This window comes from Haemaphysalis longicornis, unplaced genomic scaffold, assembly GCF_048455015.1.
Source record: "Haemaphysalis longicornis isolate Haplotype H1 unplaced genomic scaffold, Haemaphysalis longicornis Haplotype H1 scaffold_1, whole genome shotgun sequence".
Lineage (NCBI taxonomy): Eukaryota > Metazoa > Arthropoda > Arachnida > Ixodida > Ixodidae > Haemaphysalis > Haemaphysalis longicornis.
In genome coordinates this window covers 118,321,781-118,331,078 of record NW_027526203.1, presented here as the reverse complement: position 1 = coordinate 118,331,078, position 9,298 = coordinate 118,321,781, and the positions used below count along the sequence as shown (strand labels likewise).

The following is a 9,298-nucleotide window of genomic DNA, read 5'->3' as shown; positions in this document are numbered from 1 at the left end:
TGCACTGGCCCCTAAAACGCACGGCGGGGCTACACTCGCAAGGAGGCTGACTTTATTTTTACAGTGAAATGCTGCCACACAGACAGCGCATTCTCCGACGCAAAACATGGTATAAGGCTTGGTGTTCGCAAAAACAACTGTGTGTGTGGCGCTTTTTTTTTTCTGGTTCATTCGTCGGTTTAAAATGCCTTGTCGTAACGAGTAGCTGGCTTTTTCTTTTGCTTCGGGATGCCAGACTGCATGTTCATGCTTCTAGAACCACGGGCCTGAAACAGGCCGCATGATGAAAACAAACGCCAGGTTTTCGACTGTTTCAAAGCAAAGAATAGGGTACCGTTCGAAGACGGTATGGCCGCATGCAACGAATTCACAAAGAAGGCATTGATGATGGGGTGAATCAATACCAAGTCTTCTGTGCACATTTAATTGCAGGTGAGGACGATGCAACGTTGACACTGTTATCTCGCGCCGCGCCACATGCTTGAAACCTTAATTAGTGCGTGAAACTTTCACTATTTAGTTCATGCAGTGTACTTTATGGATTATGCGCACCCATTCGGGCATTCAGCATCACCCTGGGCTATTTGAGTGTTTTGAAGTGAATGTGCTATACAAGACCACTGGTAAATGTGGGCTTCCAACCATTTCCTTTCGACTGTTTCCTAATGACCAAGCCTGTTCTGGGAGATTGTTCTGTTCATGTGCATCATGTGCATCGAAAAAAAACACTTGGAAACAATCGGCATAATCTTCGTCACCTCAAGTCAGTGAATTGTCCCTGCCGCACTTTATAATGCATACACACCTCACAAGCACTTAAACCCAGACCGTTTGCATAATCGCTTAACATCAATGGAAACCCAGTTTGAGGATGGTTGCGCGTTCAATGCATCAGAATACTGTCGCTAAAGCTCCTTAACGTCTCACACTCCATAAGAAGCACGCTACAGGCCTTGGGGAAATGGTAATATGAATGGCTCATTGCACATGCCCGTACCACATACAATATTGTCACAAGCATTGGTAGAAAAATTTTTGTAACTCCAGCCATGGTCTTTTGGAGCAAGGCAAGAAATAAGGAAACGGACGTTCGGGGATGATACTGAGCTAGCGCAAAACGACTCCACTGCTCGCGCAGCTCTCCAACCACACAAATAATATTGGCTCCACTTTGTGGTTGAGTGGCCAGTGCATACACCGTATAGAATACAGTACAGCATGAATGTAAGCAGCATGAAGAAAATCAATCGTGCCTGCCCTCTTTTCCAGGCAGCTGTTCAAGGTCAACCCGCCACGGGCAGCAAGTAAACAGGCAGCGAAAGGATGCGCACTAGCGTGCACTCGGAGTTGGTGCAAAGGATGCGGACCAGTGAATCAAGCTGACGGCAGGTATTTTACTTCTTTTATATGACGCTTCTTTTGGCAGCCATTCTTAAATTCGCACTTTTTCAAGCTTATAAGCTATTTGTCAAGCTGAATATTGCAATTTAAATGAATTTTCAGTGTATAACACTTGAAGGTTTGAACAAGCGCTTACAGAAGAAGACAAGCCTTCTGGGTCTTTTTTTTGTTGTTGTTGTCCTTTGACATACGTCAGTTTCTCATATTAAGCCATATTCTTTTATGGCACTATAAGACAATTTTAGGAGGCCAGGATAAGCATGTGTATCTGTTAGACGTGTGTATAAAGACGTGATGCCATCAGCACTTTCAGACTTTGAAAAGGCACTGTCTGCACTGTTGTTCACAAAGCTCAGCATTTCAGAAGCTGCAGACTTAAATAAAAGCAATTCAATGTTGGAGAAATAGTGAGTTGCGCCTCTATTTTGGTAAGCATTGGGCCAAACCATTTATACCCAAGATATATCAACTTCGAATTACCATAAACAAAATTTTTCATTGGGAAATAGGGCTTGACATAGTGGTTACAAAAGGCAAATCACCCCTCTTGTTTAGCTAGCCAGTCATCTTGTTTATTTTTTGTGTTCGGTGTTATAGCATTCTGCAGCAATGAACCAACAGGCTCAAGCAGTGAATTTATCAATACTGGGAAGCATATTACCTAAACATATGATCTTGCCAGTATGACTAAAATTTTAGCAGTTCTCATTAACGCGTCAAACTACATTTCGCATCCTAGTTATGCCCGTGATGCTTAAAGGTTATACCACGCAAGAAATATTGCGTTGGGTGCTGACTCTGACTGTGCACAGTCCGCTTTACGCACATTGGGAACATTCAACCACCTCAGGAGCTGTACACCAGGGCCGGCTGCCTTACCTGCTTATTTCAATGCTTTTTATTCTCTTCGCATTGAGCTGTCTAGCCTCATTAATGTAGCCTTACTAAGATTAGAAGCTTTCTTGTGCACATGGTGGGCATAAAAAACGAGTGTAACACAATTTTGTGGCCCTTGTTGACATTGCAACTTAAGGGGCCTTTGATTTTACAACCAAATACAGGTAACACACAATTTACAGAGCATGAAGGCAAAGCACCGCTGAAGAGGACGTCGGGCCAAATAGAATCGTAGAACCTCACTTTCAGCACCGGCACACCATGACCATGGGGCTGTATTTAACGTGTCTTCTAGCTAGACCGAATACCGGTATTTGTTCAACAGACCTTAAGACGCACCAACTACCTTTTCATTCCGGCTTTGCTGCCAGGCAGGCTGCCAGCAACTGGTTACAGCAAGTCCAAAAATCAAATAAGTTTTTTTAGAAAAACCAGCTCATAGTGTAAGTATTGGGTATGATGATATATCATCATTTGCTGTTGTTGGGAAGTTTGATGTGGGTTCATACGTGCGCACAAAAAGTCTTTTAAAGGAAAGGGGCAAAAAATGTTTCAGGCTGACCACGCTGCGAGCACTTGGCTACCAGTGAGGGAGCAACAAAAATGAAAACAGAAGTGAAGAAAAGGGGGTGCTTCGGCCACTGCAGATTAGTCACGCGAGCGTGCGTCTGTTACCGTGACATCAGTGTGAAAGGCGCGGGTGACGGGTGGGTGCGGGAGGCACTGCAGGGCCATGATATTTCGTGCTCAGGTTCCTTGAAAGCCAAGCATTTTTGGGGCATGCCTTACTGCCAGTTCAGGTGAGGACAGCCCAAGTGGTGCCATGTCCATTTTTTGTTGAAATGAAACCTTAATATTGTGTAGAACATTGTATTTTCACCATGGAACTGGCACTAGTTTAGTGAGAAGCACCATCGTTGATTTAATAAAAAAATATTTAGAACACAATCGGCCGTGCTAGTTTCCACATTGCTTGGTGTGCCAACTTTGGGGACCCCTAACACGAAGCGAAATTTTTTCAAAATTTTTCTAATTAAACAAATATTTGCAAACTTCTTCTGGATTCGCGAAAATTGAATTTGCAATATTTATATTTTTTGAGAAAATATTTCTCAAACTTAGTAGCGAGAGCAATGTCGTTCAAAAGTGACACTTCTAAAAAAAATTTTTTTTACACATCGCCCTAAAGGCTAAGCAGTCTAGTTTTTTAGACGTGTTTATGAGGGGCTGCTGAACACCTCATACCCTTCTCAATGCTCTACAAAAAACATTTATCAAAATAACGCTTCGTGAAATGCGACCAAAAATGAAAATTTGGAAAAAGGTCCACCTTTTCACGTCATTTAAAAAAATAATGTTTCTCAATTTTCGCGATATTTACACAAAATGGCACTCAATTCCTGAGTATTTAGAAAGCTAAACATTTGTTGCATTAGTTTTGTTCTAACTCAGAAAAATGAGGTCACATTCACATTTTTTAATGTCCGATCAACGGTTGAGTAGCAGTTCGCAGTGAAAAAAGGCAAATAATTATGGCTGTTTTTCGCAGTTTAGAAAAAGAAAGCGACTGATATAAAGAAAACTGATCGTAGTATTCATATTTACCCTATGTTCAACTTGTTAGTTGCGGTAGACATTAAAATAATTGTGAGGTTTTTGAGCTTGTTTCTTCCATCAGACTAAGGCTACCATTTTATTTCGTTATCGCATTGCCCTAGCTGTGTCATAAACCCATATGTTTCATTTCTGACGCTGCTTAATCCCACATTATTGGTAATTTACCCCATTTATAAGCAAGTAACCTCACTGCTGTCACTGAGAATATTTGACATGCGATCGTCATAGTCAAATGTGCATTTCCGTTCTACCTGGTACATGCGAAGCGCTAACTGCAAAACAACTTCGTCTTCCTAACTGTCCGTCTTTTAGCCTCCCGGGGATAATAAATAGATGTGCTTCTTGAACATTTTGTTTTTAGCTGTTGGAAAGATAAACTTTTATCCCACTACAAAATCTGCCATGTGAACACTTCAATGTTAAGGGGAAGGTGCAGCGTTCTAGTTCGAAGGCCCTTCAAAGTGTCGACAAGCAGAGGTGAAAACCGTCGCTGCCTCTCCAAGTCCGAGTTCGATGTTGGGTACCTTCATTTTATTTCGTTTGAGTTTGCTATTTCCGGGAGGATACGGGATGCCGAGTACCGGCGGAACATTTTTGCTTTTCTCTTCTTTGTTCTCAAATGTGGCAATATTGGCATCGTCAAGATATAGCACGACGAATTTCACTTTTTCAGGATGCTGTCCACGAACTGTTTCGTACTTTGTGCGGCTTCGGTTGAAGGTCAACGCAATATATGCACAGCAGCTTGATGCTTCACAAGGCTCTCCACGCCGTTGTACGCACTTTTGTCATGTCCGGTTCCAGAGAAAAGCCACTTTGTCACACTAGTGACCCTACATTCACTTCTGTGTACCTCGAGGAACTGATGCCTAAATAGGGTGGCACCACCGTTATTTATACACATTATTAAAGCGCATATTGATGCATGCTCTCCAAGAAGTCGCTTGATTTCGACCAACCGCAAGCATGCATGAGCCGAATCAAGGCTGTGCTTCCTCAAAGAGTCGTCATCGCAACGCACGTGAACACACTTTTTTGCCTCTGGTCAATGGTATCCTCTATCTTCGTCGGGAAGTAATTCCTACAGCACAAGCAAAGCTTCTGACCACTGTTTGTCGGATCTTTGAAGATCTCTGTAACTAGAAAGCTGCACCTTCCCCTTAACCTTGAAGTGTCCAAAGTAAAGGTTGGCAGATTTTGTAGTGGGATAAAAGTTTATCTTTCCAACAGCTAAAAACAAACTTTTCAAGAAGCACATCTATTTATTATCCACGGGAGGCTGAAAGACGGACAGTTGGGAAGACGAAGTTGTTTTGCAGTTAGCGCTTCGCATGTACCAGGTAGAACAGAAATACACATTTGACTATGACGATCGCATGTTAAATATTCTCAGTGACAGCAGTGAGGTTACTTGCTTATAAATGTGGTAACTTACCAATAATGTGCGATTAAGCAGCGTCAGAAATATGAAACATATGGGTTTATGACACAGCTAGGGCAATGCGATAACGAAATAAAATGGTAGCCTTAGTCTGATGGAAGAAACAAGCTCAGAAACCTCACAATTATTTTAATGCCTACCGCAACTAACAAGTTGAACATGGGTAAATATGAATACTACGATCAGTTTTCTTTATATCAGTCGCTTTCTTTTTCTAAACTGCGAAAAACAGCCATAATTATTTGCACTGCGAACTGCTACCCAACCGTTGATTGGACATTAATAAAATGTGTTGAATGTGACCTCATTTTTCCGAATTAGAACAAAAATAATGCAACAAATGTTTAGCTTTCTAGAATACTCAGGAATTGAGTGCCATTTTGTGTAAATATAGCGAAAATTGAGAAACGTTTTTTTTTAAATGACGTCGAAAGGTGTGGACTTTTTTTCGGAATTTTCATTTTTGGTCACATTTCATGGAGCGGTATTTTGATAAATTTTCTTTGTAAAGCATTGAGAAGGGTATGAGGTGTTCAGCAGCCCCTCGTAAACACGTTTAAAAAACTAAACTTTAGGGCGATGCGTAAAAAAAAAAATTTTTTTAGAAGTGGCACTTTTGAACGACATTTCTCTCGCTACTAAGTTTTCTCCAAAAAATATAAATATCGAAAATTCAATTTTCCCGAATCCAGCAGAAAAGTTTGCAAATATTTGTTTAAAAAATGAGAAAAATTTGGAAAAAATTTCGATTCGTTTTAGGGGTCCCCAAAGTTGGCACACCAAGCAATGTGGAAAGTAGCCCGGCCCGATCGCGCTCTAAATATTTTTTTAATAAATCAAAAATGGTGTTTCTCACTAAACTAATGCCAGTTCCATGGTGAAAATACAGTGTTCTACGCAGCATTAAAGTTTCATCTCAAACAAAAAATGGACATGGCAACACTTTGGCTGTCCTTATCTGAACACACCCTGTTTCTTTCTGCGCGATACAAGCTATGCGAAAAAGCCAGACTCTCAAAACACCTGGCAAAACGATTCGCTGGCAACCCATTCGGTTTCGTTCGCATGGTTTGCGAGCACGTGTGGTTTCATTTGGGTGCAATCCAGTGTCCAATCCTGTGTGCAATCCAGGTTGATAAGACTGACGGTGCCATACCGAAGAAATATAAATAACGATGTGCAAGTTCATATCGATGCAGACTTTCAACTGATCGTGTCGATCACTTTTATGTTTTACTGATTACAGATTTACCGATTCCTATGAGGAGTTTACCGACCCCTATGAGAGGGATCAACCACATTGTTTTTTTTTCAGCTGACGGGGCCCACATTTCAAAGGTGTTCTAAGAAATAGGCTTTTCTAATAGGGCTGTTTATTAGACAAAGGTTCAAATGAATCTAGCTCTTAGTTTTTGTTAAGTGGCTAATTGCTCTTGCGGTTTTTGTTTCCTTTTCTCTTCTTTAGGTGATGCCAGGGAACACGGCAGAGGGTGAACATGGCAGTTTGTGTGAAAATAAATTGCAACGCGTTGTAAAAGACATCAAGCGCCCGCATGGCTCACCGATTAAAGAAGGTCGCGGGGAGGTTTGATGTCAAGGTAGTGTTCTCGGCACCAAACAAATTGTCCTGTTTGTGTGGGGCTATTGCAAGAAAAGTCAACCAAACGAAAGAAACTCGGGCAGACAGGTGCGGGGTCAGGTATGAAAAACAATTCGTAAAATGCACGAAAGGCGTTGGTTACCGAATCCCGTTTGATTGCGGTGGATCCTATGTAGTCCAGACGGGCAGGTGCCTGAACATCCGTCTTCGAGAACACTCGTCTTCCTTGAAGAGGGCCCCATGTTCCCATCTATCTGACCATTGCAGGAAGCATGTGTGTGTGCCTCTGCTGGAACAAACAGAAGTCCTGTTTGGGCACCCTCAGCAACGTACACCCGAGGTAACAGTGGCTTACTTTATCTATCTTTTTGTGCTATAAGAATGTAACTTGTGTAAGCGCCCAATCCGTCGCCCTTCTTAATGAGGAATTCGCCTATCTTGAAGACAGCGTCCAGTGAAAAGGCAATAAATTTCTTGGATTCGCAATGTTCGGTGCTGATGTTATCGATCTGTTAACATTCGCGCGGATCATCGGGCAATTTGTTGCGGCGCATGTGATTGCTGATTTCTTCCCGATTGCTGTTGAATTACGTCAGTTTTGTGTGTATGATGCGGTACAAGGGTGCGCTGTGTCGGGATTTGTTGTTTTTGGTTTCATTATACTCAGTCGTTAGTAAGTGCTCGTCCTGTGTGGTTCTTCTCTTTGTCCCGCGTTTTTCTGTGCTTTTATTTAGCAAATAAATACATTGTCCAGTGCCAGCAAATCAAGTGGTGAGCGTTGCAACATATAGCCCCTGAGTAAATTTCTGTGCTCTAAAGTGAACAAAATATTCTCAGAAAACTATAACAATCATCAATTAGGAATTTCTTAACACCGTTTTTCTTTTTAATGTTCATTTGCATTGGGTATGAGTGGTCAAAGTGGCCGTTTCATTAAGCCGAACCAAGCTGTAAGCATTAAATATGAATGTGTTCAAGATTACTATTTTATAAAGGAATAACACTCCCGAACTCTGTTTTGAGTATTTTATTGCCGTGTTTTCGACTTGTGAGTTGTATTGTTCTACAATTTTTTTCACTTCAGTTGTCTAAAGTGACATTTTCGAATATTTGTTCTAATGGGGTTTTAAGAAAATTTGTGTTTTCATATTCACTTATCAGCTGATCACTGTTGTAGGGTTGTGTTTTGTTGTATGTGAGCTCAAGTGTTGCCTGTCCCGTTGAATGTTACAAGTTTTTGTTATTTGAGACAAGTGTTGTCTAAGGTGATAATTTTGAATCTTGTATTTCTCAGTTTCTTCTAGTGTGTATATGTAGTCTAAGACAAAAACCCGTGATTTTTATTTCTTGTAACATTTTTTCTAGTCATTGAGCCAATGCATTATTTAAAAGGTTGTAGGCTTTATTTCAATAAAATAGTTCTTTTGGTACTTTGCATTGATGTTTCTTGCATGTATGCATACCCTTTCGATTCTCAAGGGATCCTGTTTGGTCGATTTGCAAAATAGTCGACTGGACTTTTTCTTTGCAGATTTTGAGTCTCGGTGACTGTGCTTCAGAGTCCTGCATGCTATATCTCTGGGGTCACGGGATTCCCTTTCAGCAGGTCAGGGCAACTTGGCTGGGGTCATGTAGTAGCCAAAGTAGCCAAGCGGGCTCTTTCTAGCCAAACGGAGAGTCTGTGTGACTACTTTTACTGGTCGCAAAGTAGTCATGACGACTCTCTTCGTTTGAAAATTAGGAGTCGAGGTGACTTCTTTTACAGAGTCCTGCATACCCTTTTCTGACTCGGTCTAACAGAGTCACAAGACTCTTTTCCGAACAGAGTCAAGACGACTCTTATTACTGGGTCATAACGTAGTCAAGCAGACTCTTTTTGTTTGCTATATCGGAGTCGCCGTGACTAATCTTCAGGAGTCCTGCAGACTCACTCTTGACTCTTCGTCACGACTCCCTCCCTAAGAGTCCCAGGACTCTGTTTGAAAGAGAGTCTGGTGACCCTCCCCATAAGAGTCTAAAGGTAGTCAATTCTGTAGCAAGCCAATGACTCTGTAAAATGAGTCACTACTGACTACCATTTTTCTTAGAGTGCAGTGAAAACACCCTTACATTGTCTGCGTCTTTGGAACATGGCCTCAAGTATGTTCATACATCCCGTTTTAGGGGCGAATCACCCTAGGGGCTCAGGCTGTCGGCGTCTCATGTAGTCATGGTACTAAAACACCGGGGCACGCGTTTATCAACGCCTTGCACTGAAACTTTTCATCCCCATGGGCGAAAACGCGTACTAAAAGAACACACCGGGACACTCGCTTTCCAACACCTCGGGCTAGGACGTTTCG

The 9,298-nt window shown here is 41.8% G+C and overlaps 1 long non-coding RNA gene across 1 annotated transcript; it reads left to right on the top strand.

Annotated features, from left to right (window-relative positions):
* The first annotated feature begins 1,191 nt into the window (after nt 1-1,191).
* On the top strand, nt 1,192-8,386 carry LOC144179511 (uncharacterized). Its single transcript, XR_013324266.1, has 2 exons — nt 1,192-1,389; nt 6,822-8,386. It is a non-coding gene; the product is annotated as an uncharacterized LOC144179511 (long non-coding RNA).
* Nucleotides 8,387-9,298: the final 912 nt, after the last annotated feature.